Genomic DNA, 15,813 nt, shown 5'->3' with positions numbered 1-15,813 from the left:
CCCCTGTTCCAGGGAGACTTTACCCTCATGGATCTCTTGATCGCGGCACAGGTCTCACCCTCATGGGTGAACTGTCTGATGGCCTCAAAGGTCAGGTCCACCCCTCGATCATGAGCCCATCTGTATGTAGCATCCCTCCCCAGATGTCCTGATGTTTCATGGGCCCATCGATGTACAAACAGCTCACCCTTACGTCCCCAGTCCAGGTCCACCAGAGCCACTTCAATCAAGCTCGATCCACCTCTGCGTTATTATGATGTTCTTTGGTGGCACGACTCTTGGGCATGTGAGCATCTACATGACATACCTTTACAGCCAGGTTTTCTACCCGGACAGCAATATCTTGCCACAGGGTAGCAGCCCAGATAGCTTTACCTCTGCGCTGCCAGTTGCTCTGTTTCCATTGCTGCAACCACCCCCACAGAGCATTTGCCACCATCCGTGAATCAGTGTAGAGATACAGTACTGGCCATTTTTCTCTTTCAGCAATTTGTAGGGCCAGATGTATGGCTTTCACTTCTGCATACTGACTCGACTCAGCTTCCCCTTCCTTGGCCTCCAGAACTCGTCGTGTGGGACTCCACACAGCAGCTTTCCATTTCCGATGGCTCCCTACCAAACGGCAGGATCCGTCAGTGAACAACACATGCTGCTTTCTGTCTTCTGGCAACTCAGTATATGGTGGTGCCTCTTCAGCACAAGTTACCTCTTCTGTCGGTACTCCGAAATCCCTGCCCTCCAGCCAGTCCATGATCTCTTCCAGGATTCCTGGGCGGTTGGGTTTCCCCATTCGAGCCCGCTGTGTAACTAACGCTACCCACTTACTCCACCTACCGTCGGTTGCATGGTGTGTAGTGGGGATTTTCCCTTTGAACGTCCAATGTAACACAGGTAGCCGTGGTGCCAAGAGGAGCTGTGCTTCTGTACCCACAACTTCTGAAGTGGCTCGAATCCCCTCATATGCTGTTAATATCTCCTTTTCAGTTCGGGTGTAATTGGCTTCTGATCCTCGATAGCCCCAGCTTCAGAACCCCAGAGGTTGATCTCGAGTTTCTCCTGGGGTTTTCTGCCAGAGGCTCCAGGTGAGGCCATTTTCCCCAGCTACAGTGTAAAGTATGTTTTGCACAGCTGGTCCTGTACGGACAGGCCCAAGGGCTACTGCACGAGCTATTTCTTGTTCGATTTGTTCAAAGGCCTGTTGTTGCTCGGGGCCCCACTCGAAACAGTTTCTCTTTCGAGTCACTCGATGTAGAGGGCTCACAAGCTGACTACAGCCTGGAACATGCATTCTTCAGAATCCCACAAGGCCTAGGAAAGCTTGTGTTTCTTTTTTGCTAGTTGGCGGAGACACTGACGTTATTTTGTTGATCACATCCATCGGAATATGGAGACGTCCATCCTACCTTTTTACCCCCAAGAACTGGATTTCCTGTGCAGGTCCCTTGACCTTACTCTGTTTAATGGCAAAACCAGCTTTCAGGAGAATTTGGATTACTTTCTTCCCTTTCTCAACAACTTCTGCTGTGTCACCCCACACAAGGATGTCATCAATGTACTGCAGGTGTTCAGGAGCTCCCCCTTGTTCCAGCGCAGACTGGATCAGTCCATGGCAAATGGTAGGGCTGTGTTTCCACCCCTGGGGCAGCCGATTCCAGGTGTATTGGATGCCCCTCCAGGTGAAAGCAAACTGCGGCCTGCATGCTGCTGCCAAAGGGATGGAGAAAAATGCATTAGCAATATCAATTGTGGCGTACCACTTGGCTGCCTTTGACTCTAGTTCGTACTGGAGTTCTAACATGTCCGGCACTGCAGCACTCAGTGGTGGCGTGACTTCGTTCAGGCCCCGATAGTCCACCGTTAGCCTCCACTCGCCATTAGACTTTCGCACTGGCCATATAAGACTATTAAAGGGTGAGAGAGTCTTGCTGATCACTCCTTGGCTCTCCAGCCGATGAACTAACTCATGGATGGGGATCAGGGAGTCTCGGTTGGTGCAATATTGCTGCTGGTGCACAGTTGTGGTCACGATTGGCACTTGCTGTTCTTCAGTCCTCAGCAACCCCACAACAGCAGAAAGGTCTTCTGAAAGGCCAGGCAGGGTAGACAGCTGCTTAATCTTCTCTGTACTCAAGGCAGCTATGCCAAAAGCTCACCGGAACCCTTTTGGATCCTTGAAGTACCCTCTCTTGAGGTAGTCTATGCCAAGGATGCATGGAGCCTCCGGGCCAGTCACGATGGGATGCTTTTGCCGCTCATTCCCAGTTAGACTCACTTCAGCTTCCAATACAGTTAGCTGTTGGGATCCCCCTGTCACTCCAGAGATACAGATGAGTTCTGCCCCTTGGTGGCCTGATGGCATTAGGGTACACTGTGCGCCTGTGTCCACTAGAGCTTTATATTTCTGCGGTTCAGGTGTGCCAGGCCATCGGATCCACACAGACCAGTAAATCCGGTTGTCCCTCTCCTCTACCTGGCCAGAGGCAGGGCCCCACTAGTCCTGGTTGGAGCATCTGTCAATTAATTCTTGCAAATGTGAAGCAGAGGTCTCTTTGTCAGGCTCAGGAGTAATACTAGCCCTTCTACTGCCTCTGGGGGACTGCCCAGAAGAAACTGGGGCAGCAGTCCTCCTAGGGGCCCCTTTTCTTGCTGATGTATCTTTCTGCAGTTCACATACCTGAGCAGCTAGGGCCGAGGTCGGTTCACCATCCCACTTCCTCATATCTTCCCCGTGGTCACGTAAATAAAACCACAGTGTGCCCTGTGGTGTGCATCCTGGATACTCCCTTGCTTGAGTCAGAGAATGCTGGCACTTAATGGCTGAAAGATTCCTCCATCTAGGTGAGGAGGAAGTTATGTGTTCTTCTAACCGTTGGGACAGTCTCTCCATGGCTGAAATGCAGGCCCGTACTGGAGCAGAGAGATTTTCTTCATATTTATGAAGCTGGTTGGACACAGTACCCACTGTTGGCCCCATCCCCTCATCCCAATTTATTGCTGCCAGCATGCTGGCATGTGATAGGGGTGCAGCCCGTACAAACTTTCGCCACATGGATGTTGTGCACTGGACTTCATCAGGGTCTTTAGGCGTCTGGTCATGGTTCAAATTACTATAAATCACCTCCAGCACAGCTAATTCCCTCAGTTGCTGGAGACCTTTCTCGATGGTGGTCCACTTGCCTACTTGATATACAATATCTTCTTTGTGGGAATACCTTTCTTTCATACCTTCCAGGAGTCGCCTCTAGAGGCTGAGAACCTGTGCCCCTCTCCCAATTACTCTGTCAATGATCCTTTCTCTAGAGAGGGACCCCAGCTGCTTGGCTTCATTGTCTTCTAGTTGTTGGCTATTGGCCCCAGTGTCCCAGCATCGAAACAGCCAGGTGAGGATGTGCTCACCTGGATGACGACTGAAATCCTTTCGTATTTCTCGCAACTCACTCAAGGATAGGGATCTGGATAGGTTTCTGATTCATTTATGATTTCCATCTCTTCTCCCTGATGTTGTTGTGATGACCCTCCTTTAGAGCTGCCTGCCTTTTCCTCTTCTCCCTCCTCCTTAGGAGGAGCTTCTTCCCTTACTAAATGAGCTGACTTCCGTTTCTATTGTTTTGTCTTGACCGTGGTGGTGACTGATACCATGGATGGTTGTTCCTCTGGGATGGTCACAGTGTGTGTTATCTGGTCATCAAATCCAAAGACTTCCCCATCCCCTTGAGGGTGCTGGGCAGTGTTAATTACCATTTGATAAGCGTGAGCCAGACCCCAGAAGAGTGCAGCAAGCTGGTGGAGTTCTCTGGTATTGCCAGGGTCAGGGCATACATCTTTCAAACATTCTACCATTTATTTTTTTTTTTTGGATTTCGCACTTGTTCAGGGATGAAGTGAAAAACCATCGGAGGAGACAACCGTGACAGGTACCTGCCCATATCCTCCCACGCACCTTGCCACCCACAATTATATTGTCTCGGGGCAGGTTCTTGGATGATATTCTTAATGAATTGTTTGACCTTAGGGAGGAAAAGAAACACTAGGACTAGTAATAGGAGGATGACTGGTGACCAAGGGTATTCAAGATACTCGAAGGCTGCTGTAATTAGCCCACAGGGAGAGAAGAAGAATGTACCATTCCCGATATTATTCATAAATTGACTTCTAGAGGAGAAAAAGAAGACAGTGTAATTCTTAGTACTTCCAAAAAGATAATCTCCAGGAGACCAAAATGACAACAATACAGGGCCTGAGTACTAGACAAAACTCACGGCCAGTGTGTAACAGCACAGTGTAATAAAGAAACCAAACACAGATTTTAACACGTTCTCTGATCAGATATAGAGGAGAAAAGAGAACATAGGATGGATTACATACGACATAGGCACACAGAAAAATATTAACAGCAAACCGAACATTGTGACTAGCAAGTGTGTTAGTCGTAAATATTTTAATCAATTCTACTGTTATTTCAACCCTCGAGCCCTGCGTTGGGCGCCAAAAAGGACTGTGGTGGTTTTACTTGTGTGGGCAGCTGAGTTCCACCACGGCCGCTCTCTCACTCCCCCCTCCTCAAAGAGGAAGGGGGAGAAAATATGACACAAAGAGCTCAAGGTTTGAGATAAGGATGATTTAATTAAAGGGAAAAGGGACAGGGGAAAAAACAAACAAATGAACAACAACAACAACAAAAAAAACCAACACAAAGGCCGCACGGAAGCACAGAGAGAAAGGGAAAAAAAAAGTTATTCTCTACTTCCCATCAACGAGCAATGTTCAGCCACGTCCTGGGAAGCAGGGCCTCAAAACGCGTAACGGTTGTTCGGGAGGACAGCCCCCTCCCCCACACCATCCCGAGGACCTCCTGACTCCTGGGATCAGTCGACGGGCTGAGCCTCTCTTCCCCCCCCCCCATTGGGACGCCTTTGGGTGAGATTTGAACACTTGGTTATACGCCTTTTAACGCGTTAATTTCCAGGCTGCGCACCTGTGTATTTCATGCATGCTAGCTTGCTTTTGCAGACAGTAACTATCCCCGGCAATCCAAAGAACCTGTGTACCTGTTGCTGTAGCAAATTGCACTTAACTGCAGTGTTCCTAGCCATGATAGTTCTCATTGAACGCGACTAGAGTAAGGGCGGTTATACGTTACTGGTGACTCTGTGACCGTGGTAGTTCAGTGCTCTGAATCCGACCAGACCCATATTGGTTAATGCGTTATTGGTGAATCTGTGATTGTGATAGTTCAGTACCCTGAATCCGACCGGACCCCTAACGGTGAATCGGCTACACCCCTTAACGCATGCGAATAGGGGTGGGAAAATATCTTAATGATTTTTCAGAGAACTGATAAATATGCAGGAGACTTATGGGAAATGAAAGGAATATGTATTTATCCCACTAATAAAAACACACTGTCAGTAACCTGGTGTGTGTGTGTGTGTGTGTGTTAGGTGGAGCAATCCCACACACACCCGTCGCCGTAACAAAGAATACCTGCTTAATACCTTTGCCTACTGAGTTTCCAATTCATCACTACAGGGACTTTGTCCCCTTCTACAGTGCGTAACAGGTTTGACTGGGCAGGTCTGTCTTGGCTGGCAGATCCCCTAGTGTTGACTAACCAGGTGGCCTTTGCCAAATGCGCATCCCAATGTTTGAATATCCCAGCACCCATTGCCTTCAGTGTAGTCTTTAACAGTCCATTTTCCCAGAGGCTAATGCATGATAGGGGATGTGACACACCCACTCAATACCATGCTCTTTGGCCAAAGTGTCTATAAGGTTGTTTCGCAAATGAGTCCCATTGTCTGACTCAATTCTCTCTGGGGTGCCATGTCGCTCACGAGGTAGAGATGCAACATACAGATGGGCTCGTGATCGAGGGGTGGACCTGACCATGGACACTATAGTACAGGTTATTCATGATTGTGAAACATGTGCTGCAATCAAGCAAGCCAAATGGTCAAAGCCTCTTTGGTATGGAGGACGATGGCTGAAATATAAATATGGAGAGGCCTGGCAGATTGATTACATCACACTCCCTCAAACCCGCAACGGCAAGCGCCACGTACTTACAATGGTGGAAGCAACCACCGGATGGCTGGAAACATATCCTGTGCCCCATGCCACCGCCCGGAACACTATCCTGGGCCTTGAAAAGCAAGTCCTATGGCGACATGGCACCCCAGAGAGAATTGAGTCAGACAATGGGACTCATTTGCGAAACAACCTTATAGACACTTTGGCCAAAGAGCATGGTATTGAGTGGGTGTGTCACATCCCCTATCATGCATTAGCCTCTGGGAAAATGGACTGTTAAAGACTACACTGAAGGCAATGGGTGCTGGGATATTCAAACATTGGGATGCGCATTTGGCAAAGGCCACCTGGTTAGTCAACACTAGGGGATCTGCCAGCCAAGACAGACCTGCCCAGTCAAACCTGTTACGCACTGTAGAAGGGGACAAAGTCCCTGTAGTGATGAATTGGAAACTCAGTAGGCAAAGGTATTAAGCAGGTATTCTTTGTTACGGCGACGGGTGTGTGTGGGATTGCTCCACCTAACACACACACACACACACACCAGGTTACTGACAGTGTGTTTTTATTAGTGGGATAAATACATATTCCTTTCATTTCCCATAAGTCTCCTGCATATTTATCAGTTCTCTGAAAAATCATTAAGATATTTTCCCACCCCTATTCGCATGCGTTAAGGGGTGTAGCCGATTCACCGTTAGGGGTCCGGTCGGATTCAGGGTACTGAACTATCACAATCACAGATTCACCAATAACGCATTAACCAATATGGGTCTGGTCGGATTCAGAGCACTGAACTACCACGGTCACAGAGTCACCAGTAACGTATAACCGCCCTTACTCTAGTCGCGTTCAATGAGAACTATCACGGCTAGGAACACTGCAGTTAAGTGCAATTTGCTACAGCAACAGGTACACAGGTTCTTTGGATTGCCGGGGATAGTTACTGTCTGCAAAAGCAAGCTAGCATGCATGAAATACACAGGTGCGCAGCCTGGAAATTAACGCGTTAAAAGGCATATAACCAAGTGTTCAAATCTCACCCAAAGGCGTCCCAATGGGGGGGGGGGAAGAGAGGCTCAGCCCGTCGACTGATCCCAGGAGTCAGGAGGTCCTCGGGATGGTGTGGGGGAGGGGGCTGTCCTCCCGAACAACCGTTACGCGTTTTGAGGCCCTGCTTCCCAGGACGTGGCTGAACATTGCTCGTTGATGGGAAGTAGAGAATAACTTTTTTTTTCCCTTTCTCTCTGTGCTTCCGTGCGGCCTTTGTGTTGGTTTTTTTTGTTGTTGTTGTTGTTCATTTGTTTGTTTTTTCCCCTGTCCCTTTTCCCTTTAATTAAATCATCCTTATCTCAAACCTTGAGCTCTTTGTGTCATATTTTCTCCCCCTTCCTCTTTGAGGAGGGGGGAGTGAGAGAGCGGCCGTGGTGGAACTCAGCTGCCCACACAAGTAAAACCACCACAGTCCTTTTTGGCGCCCAACGCAGGGCTCGAGGGTTGAAATAACAGTAGAATTGATTAAAATATTTACGACTAACACACTTGCTAGTCACAATGTTCGGTTTGCTGTTAATATTTTTCTGTGTGCCTATGTCGTATGTAATCCATCCTATGTTCTCTTTTCTCCTCTATATCTGATCAGAGAACGTGTTAAAATCTGTGTTTGGTTTCTTTATTACACTGTGCTGTTACACACTGGCCGTGAGTTTTGTCTAGTACTCAGGCCCTGTATTGTTGTCATTTTGGTCTCCTGGAGATTATCTTTTTGGAAGTACTAAGAATTACACTGTCTTCTTTTTCTCCTCTAGAAGTCAATTTATGAATAATATCGGGAATGGTACATTCTTCTTCTCTCCCTGTGGGCTAATTACAGCAGCCTTCGAGTATCTTGAATACCCTTGGTCACCAGTCATCCTCCTATTACTAGTCCTAGTGTTTCTTTTCCTCCCTAAGGTCAAACAATTCATTAAGAATATCATCCAAGAACCTGCCCCGAGACAATATAATTGTGGGTGGCAAGGTGCGTGGGAGGATATGGGCAGGTACCTGTCACGGTTGTCTCCTCCGATGGTTTTTCACTTCATCCCTGAACAAGTGCGAAATCCAAAAAAAAAAAATAAATGGTAGAATGTTTGAAAGATGTATGCCCTGACCCTGGCAATACCAGAGAACTCCACCAGCTTGCTGCACTCTTCTGGGGTCTGGCTCACGCTTATCAAATGGTAATTAACACTGCCCAGCACCCTCAAGGGGATGGGGAAGTCTTTGGATTTGATGACCAGATAACACACACTGTGACCATCCCAGAGGAACAACCATCCATGGTATCAGTCACCACCACGGTCAAGACAAAACAATAGAAACGGAAGTCAGCTCATTTAGTAAGGGAAGAAGCTCCTCCTAAGGAGGAGGGAGAAGAGGAAAAGGCAGGCAGCTCTAAAGGAGGGTCATCACAACAACATCAGGGAGAAGAGATGGAAATCATAAATGAATCAGAAACCTATCCAGATCCCTATCCTTGAGTGAGTTGCGAGAAATACGAAAGGATTTCAGTCGTCATCCAGGTGAGCACATCCTCACCTGGCTGTTTCGATGCTGGGACACTGGGGCCAATAGCCAACAACTAGAAGACAATGAAGCCAAGCAGCTGGGGTCCCTCTCTAGAGAAAGGATCATTGACAGAGTAATTGGGAGAGGGGCACAGGTTCTCAGCCTCTAGAGGCGACTCCTGGAAGGTATGAAAGAAAGGTATTCCCACAAAGAAGATATTGTATATCAAGTAGGCAAGTGGACCACCATCGAGAAAGGTCTCCAGCAACTGAGGGAATTAGCTGTGCTGGAGGTGATTTATAGTAATTTGAACCATGACCAGACGCCTAAAGACCCTGATGAAGTCCAGTGCACAACATCCATGTGGCGAAAGTTTGTACGGGCTGCACCCCTATCACATGCCAGCATGCTGGCAGCAATAAATTGGGATGAGGGGATGGGGCCAACAGTGGGTACTGTGTCCAACCAGCTTCATAAATATGAAGAAAATCTCTCTGCTCCAGTACGGGCCTGCATTTCAGCCATGGAGAGACTGTCCCAACGGTTAGAAGAACACATAACTTCCTCCTCACCTAGATGGAGGAATCTTTCAGCCATTAAGTGCCAGCATTCTCTGACTCAAGCAAGGGAGTATCCAGGATGCACACCACAGGGCACACTGTGGTTTTATTTACGTGACCACGGGGAAGATATGAGGAAGTGGGATGGTGAACCGACCTCGGCCCTAGCTGCTCAGGTATGTGAACTGCAGAAAGATACATCAGCAAGAAAAGGGGCCCCTAGGAGGACTGCTGCCCCAGTTTCTTCTGGGCAGTCCCCCAGAGGCAGTAGAAGGGCTAGTATTACTCCTGAGCCTGACAAAGAGACCTCTGCTTCACATTTGCAAGAATTAATTGACAGATGCTCCAACCAGGACTAGTGGGGCCCTGCCTCTGGCCAGGTAGAGGAGAGGGACAACCGGATTTACTGGTCTGTGTGGATCCGATGGCCTGGCACACCTGAACCGCAGAAATATAAAGCTCTAGTGGACACAGGCGCACAGTGTACCCTAATGCCATCAGGCCACCAAGGGGCAGAACTCATCTGTATCTCTGGAGTGACAGGGGGATCCCAACAGCTAACTGTATTGGAAGCTGAAGTGAGTCTAACTGGGAATGAGCGGCAAAAGCATCCCATCGTGACTGGCCCGGAGGCTCCATGCATCCTTGGCATAGACTACCTCAAGAGAGGGTACTTCAAGGATCCAAAAGGGTTCCGGTGAGCTTTTGGCATAGCTGCCTTGAGTACAGAGAAGATTAAGCAGCTGTCTACCCTGCCTGGCCTTTCAGAAGACCTTTCTGCTGTTGTGGGGTTGCTGAGGACTGAAGAACAGCAAGTGCCAATCGTGACCACAACTGTGCACCAGCAGCAATATTGCACCAACCGAGACTCCCTGATCCCCATCCATGAGTTAGTTCATCGGCTGGAGAGCCAAGGAGTGATCAGCAAGACTCTCTCACCCTTTAATAGTCTTATATGGCCAGTGCGAAAGTCTAATGGCGAGTGGAGGCTAACGGTGGACTATCGGGGCCTGAACGAAGTCACGCCACCACTGAGTGCTGCAGTGCCGGACATGTTAGAACTCCAGTACGAACTAGAGTCAAAGGCAGCCAAGTGGTACGCCACAATTGATATTGCTAATGCATTTTTCTCCATCCCTTTGGCAGCAGCATGCAGGCCGCAGTTTGCTTTCACCTGGAGGGGCATCCAATACACCTGGAATCGGCTGCCCCAGGGGTGGAAACACAGCCCTACCATTTGCCATGGACTGATCCAGTCTGCGCTGGAACAAGGGGGAGCTCCTGAACACCTGCAGTACATTGATGACATCCTTGTGTGGGGTGACACAGCAGAAGTTGTTGAGAAAGGGAAGAAAGTAATCCAAATTCTCCTGAAAGCTGGTTTTGCCATTAAACAGAGTAAGGTCAAGGGACCTGCACAGGAAATCCAGTTCTTGGGGGTAAAAAGGTAGGATGGACGTCTCCATATTCCGATGGATGTGATCAACAAAATAACGTCAGTGTCTCCGCCAACTAGCAAAAAAGAAACACAAGCTTTCCTAGGCCTTGTGGGATTCTGAAGAATGCATGTTCCAGGCTGTAGTCAGCTTGTGAGCCCTCTACATCGAGTGACTCGAAAGAGAAACTGTTTCGAGTGGGGCCCCGAGCAACAACAGGCCTTTGAACAAATCGAACAAGAAATAGCTCGTGCAGTAGCCCTTGGGCCTGTCCGTACAGGACCAGCTGTGCAAAACATACTTTACACTGTAGCTGGGGAAAATGGCCTCACCTGGAGCCTCTGGCAGAAAACCCCAGGAGAAACTCGAGATCAACCTCTGGGGTTCTGAAGCTGGGGCTATCGAGGATCAGAAGCCAATTACACCCGAACTGAAAAGGAGATATTAACAGCATATGAGGGGATTCGAGCCACTTCAGAAGTTGTGGGTACAGAAGCACAGCTCCTCTTGGCACCACGGCTACCTGTGTTACATTGGACGTTCAAAGGGAAAATCCCCACTACACACCATGCAACCGACGGTAGGTGGAGTAAGTGGGTAGCGTTAGTTACACAGCGGGCTCGAATGGGGAAACCCAACCGCCCAGGAATCCTGGAAGAGATCATGGACTGGCTGGAGGGCAGGGATTTCGGAGTACCGACAGAAGAGGTAACTTGTGCTGAAGAGGCACCACCATATACTGAGTTGCCAGAAGACAGAAAGCAGCATGTGTTGTTCACTGACGGATCCTGCCGTTTGGTAGGGAGCCATCGGAAATGGAAAGCTGCTGTGTGGAGTCCCACACGACGAGTTCTGGAGGCCAAGGAAGGGGAAGCTGAGTCGAGTCAGTATGCAGAAGTGAAAGCCATACATCTGGCCCTACAAATTGCTGAAAGAGAAAAATGGCCAGTACTGTATCTCTACACTGATTCACGGATGGTGGCAAATGCTCTGTGGGGGTGGTTGCAGCAATGGAAACAGAGCAACTGGCAGCGCAGAGGTAAAGCTATCTGGGCTGCTACCCTGTGGCAAGATATTGCTGTCCGGGTAGAAAACCTGGCTGTAAAGGTATGTCATGTAGATGCTCACATGCCCAAGAGTCGTGCCACCAAAGAACATCATAATAACGCAGAGGTGGATCGAGCTTGATTGAAGTGGCTCTGGTGGACCTGGACTGGGGACGTAAGGGTGAGCTGTTTGTACATCGATGGGCCCATGAAACATCAGGACATCTGGGGAGGGATGCTACATACAGATGGGCTCATGATCGAGGGGTGGACCTGACCTTTGAGGCCATCAGACAGTTCACCCATGAGGGTGAGACCTGTGCCGCGATCAAGAGATCCATGAGGGTAAAGTCTCCCTGGAACAGGGGGCGGGGTGGCTAGGATTTCAATATGGTGAGGCCTGGCAGATTGACTATATCGGACCACTCCCACAAACCCACCAAGGCAAACGGTATATACTCACCATGGTAGAAGCAATTACTGGGTGGCTGGAAACACCCTGTAAACCATGCCACGGCCCGAAACACTATCTTGGGCCTGGAAAGGCAAGTGCTGTGGCGTCATGGTACACCGGAGGGAATCGAGTCTGACAATGGGAGTCATTTCCAAAACAATCTTGTCACCTCCTGGGCCAAGAGGCATGGTATTGAGTGGCTATATCACATCCCCTATCACCCACAAGCCTCTGGGAAGGTTCGGAGGTACAATGGACTGTTAAAGACCATGTTACGAGCATTGGGTGCTGGGACATGGAAACAATGGGACATAAATCTACCAGAGGCCACTTGGCTAGTTAACAACAGAGGGTCTGACAACCATTCTGGTCCTGCTAAAACAAAACCCCTACATGCTGTGGGAGGAGCTGAAGTCCCCGTAGTGCATGTAGGGAAGTGGCTGGGGAAGGCAGAGTGGGTTGTTCCTGCCTTGGGAAAAGGCAAACCCACTCGTGGGATTTTCTTCCCCCAACGAAGGGGTATACCTGGTGGGTGATACAAAGAGATGGGGATATCAGGTGCGTGCCTCAAGGAGATTTAACCTTGGGAGAAAACTAATCTGTAAACTAAGTTATGTGTTATAGGAAGACACTGCAGAACCAATGACAGGTCAACTTCGCAAGGAACCAGGCAAGTGCAGCAAGGACTTGAGACCCCTGACTATCAAAACCTTGCCACATAAGACGAATACATAACCCACATCGTGTGTCTGTATACTTAGAACCCAATTTTGCCCACAGCACTAAATTCAACTCAGTGAGTATACTATATTCAACTATTTGAATCCTACTATATTTAGCATTGGTGCGGCCTCACCTTGAATACTGTGTGCAGTTCTCGTCTCCACAATATAAAAATGATATTAAGACACTTGAAAGCATACAGAGGAGGGCAACAAACTGGTAAAAGGGCTGGAAGGCATGTCCCATGAGGAGAGACTGAGGACACTTGGGCTGTTTAGTTTGGAGAAAAGGAGGCTAAGAGGCAACCTCATTGCTCTCTGTAACTTCCTGAGGAGAGGGAGTGGAGAAGGAGGTACTGATCTCTTCTCCCTGGTAACCAACGGTAGGATGCATGGAAATAGCAAAAAGCTGTGCCGGGGAGGTTCAGACTGGACATCAGGAAAATTTTATTTACCATGAGCGTGGTCAAACACTGGAGCAAGTTTCCTAGTGAGGTGGCCGATGCATTTGAGTAATGCACTTAACAATATGCTTTAACTTTTGGTCAGCCCCAAAGTGGTCAGGCAGTTAGACTAGATGATCTTTGTATGTCCCTTCCAACTGAACCATTCCTATTTTATTCTATTCTATTCTATTCTATTCTATTCTATTCTATTCTATTCTATTCTATTCTATTCTATTCTATTCTATTCTATTCTATTCCATTCCATTCCATTCCATTCCATTCCATTCCATTCCATTCCATTCCACCCTACCCCACCCCACGCCACGCCACGCCACGCCACGCCACGCCACGCCACTCTAATACAGGCCTAATTTTAATAGTTCCCCCATTTCTCTGTGTCCTGGTTTTGGCTGAGATCGGGTTAATTTTCTTCATAATGGATGGAAAGGTGTCGTGTTTTAGATTTAGGACTGGAATAATGTTGATAACACACTAATGTTTTAGTTGTTGAGCAGTGCTTACACTAAGTCAAGGACTTTTCAGCTTCTCATACTGCCCTGCCAGCAAGGAAGCTAGGGTTGCACAAGAAGCTGGGAGGGAACAGAATCAGGACAGCTGATCCAAACCAGCCAAAGGGATATTCCATACCATATTTAAGAGAGCATATTTAAGAAAGGGGAAAAAAAAACAACTGCTGTTTGTTGTGGTTTAACCCGGCCGGCAGCTAAACACCACACAGCCGTTCGCTCACCCTCCCCCCTCCCACCTCTCTGGGATGGGGGAGAGAAATGGGAAAGTGAAGCCTGTGAGTTGAGATAAAGACAGTTTATTAAGACAGGAAAATAATAATAATAATAATAATAGTATTACTAATAATAATGTGTACGAAACAAGTGATGCACAATGCAATTGCTCACCACCCGCTGACCGATGCCCAGCCTATCCCCGAGCAGCCGATCCCCCCACCCTGGCTAGCCACCCCTATATATTGTTTAGCATGACGTCAGATGGTATGGAATACCCCTTTGGCCAGTTTGGGTCAGCTGTCCTGGGTCTGTCCCCTCCCAGCTCCTGCTGCACCCCTAGCCTGCCTGCTGGCAGGACAGAGCGAGAAGCCGGAAAGTCCTTGGCTTGGTGTAAACACTGCTCTGCAACAATTAAAACATCAGCATGTTATCAGCGCTCTTCTCATCCTAATCCAAAACATAGCACCCTACCAGCTACCAGGAGGAAAATTAACTCTGTCCTAACTGAAACCAGGACAGATATCCGCCCCTTATTCCATACCATTTATGTCATGCTCAGGTTACACTCTCCAATACCTTCTAATTAATCACCATTTTCCTCTATGGTATATAGCAATCATGGTAGTGATGACATACAGTATTATATAATAATTAACATAATACAATTCAACTCATGGGCTATTCTCACCCAGTATTAAATCCCCTTGAGGTACACACCGGACCTCCCCATTCTTTTGCATTACCCACCAAGTGCATCCAGGTCCCTGAGCAAAAGCAATCCCACGAATGGGTTTGCCTTTTCCTGAGGCAGGAGTAGCCCAGACTGTTTTACCCAGCATGTTTCTTACGTGCACTACAGGAACTTTATCCCCTTCTACAGTGCGTAACAGGTTTGATTGGGCAGGTCCAGCTCGGTTGGGAGATCCCCTAGTAGGGGATGTCAAGCCCTCTGTCCTGCAGGTGAGCAGCTGGATCAGCTACTGTCCTTTGCAGGGACTTAGGAAGGGGCTGCTGGGCTTCATTGGGGGCAAGTTGATACCTCCTATCTGTCTCCCTCAGAGACTCCCAGGAGCCCCTCAGGCTGCTGCTTTCTCGCTGCAGGCTGGCCATCTGCTCAAGCAGTTCCTTGAGCAGGGCATACCTGCACACGACAGCCCTCTCTTCCCTCAGGACCCAGGGGCGCCTCCAGATTCCAGAGCTCCCCACAGTCTCCAGTCTGGACTGCCACTTTACCCCTCAGGGGATCCACCTGGGTGCCCACATGAGCCCAGAGAGCACCAAATAACATCACAAAGCCCATGGGACCATACATTGGTGGGACATACAGGGCAGATGGGCCTCACACCTGACAGTCGGTTGAACCTAGTCACTCTGGTAATCAATGGCAACGGAATATACTTGCAAGATAGGTAGGAATGGAATGAGCAGAGGAAATTGCTATGACTGATCGCAACTCTCAATGATGATATAATGGTGGAATGCTGACTGATTAACAACCTTCAGATTGAGAGAATAAGACACATCTCCATAACCATGACTAATTGCACGGCGAAACGCACGATGGTACTATACTCTATCCTTTAGAACATAGAGTGTGGGCCCAACAAAACGGAAACAAATGGCAAACTGTTGATGTTAATGCATGTGTTGTTCAAGAACAACAAGGTTTCATTTGTGAAAGTAACACTCCTAAAGCTCAAGATACCTGTCTAGATACAGAACAGAATATTTGCCACTTTGAAATACATCATGATGAGATTCCTGAAATAGTAGTTATATACATTGGGAAAGGATGTGTACGTATGCGAACATTGTGTAAATCC

The sequence above is a fragment of the Anser anser genome, assembly GCF_964211835.1.
Source record: "Anser anser genome assembly, chromosome: W".
Taxonomy (NCBI): Eukaryota; Metazoa; Chordata; class Aves; order Anseriformes; family Anatidae; genus Anser; species Anser anser.
The sequence above is the reverse complement of the archived record's forward strand: the minus strand, read 5'-3'. Positions refer to the sequence as shown.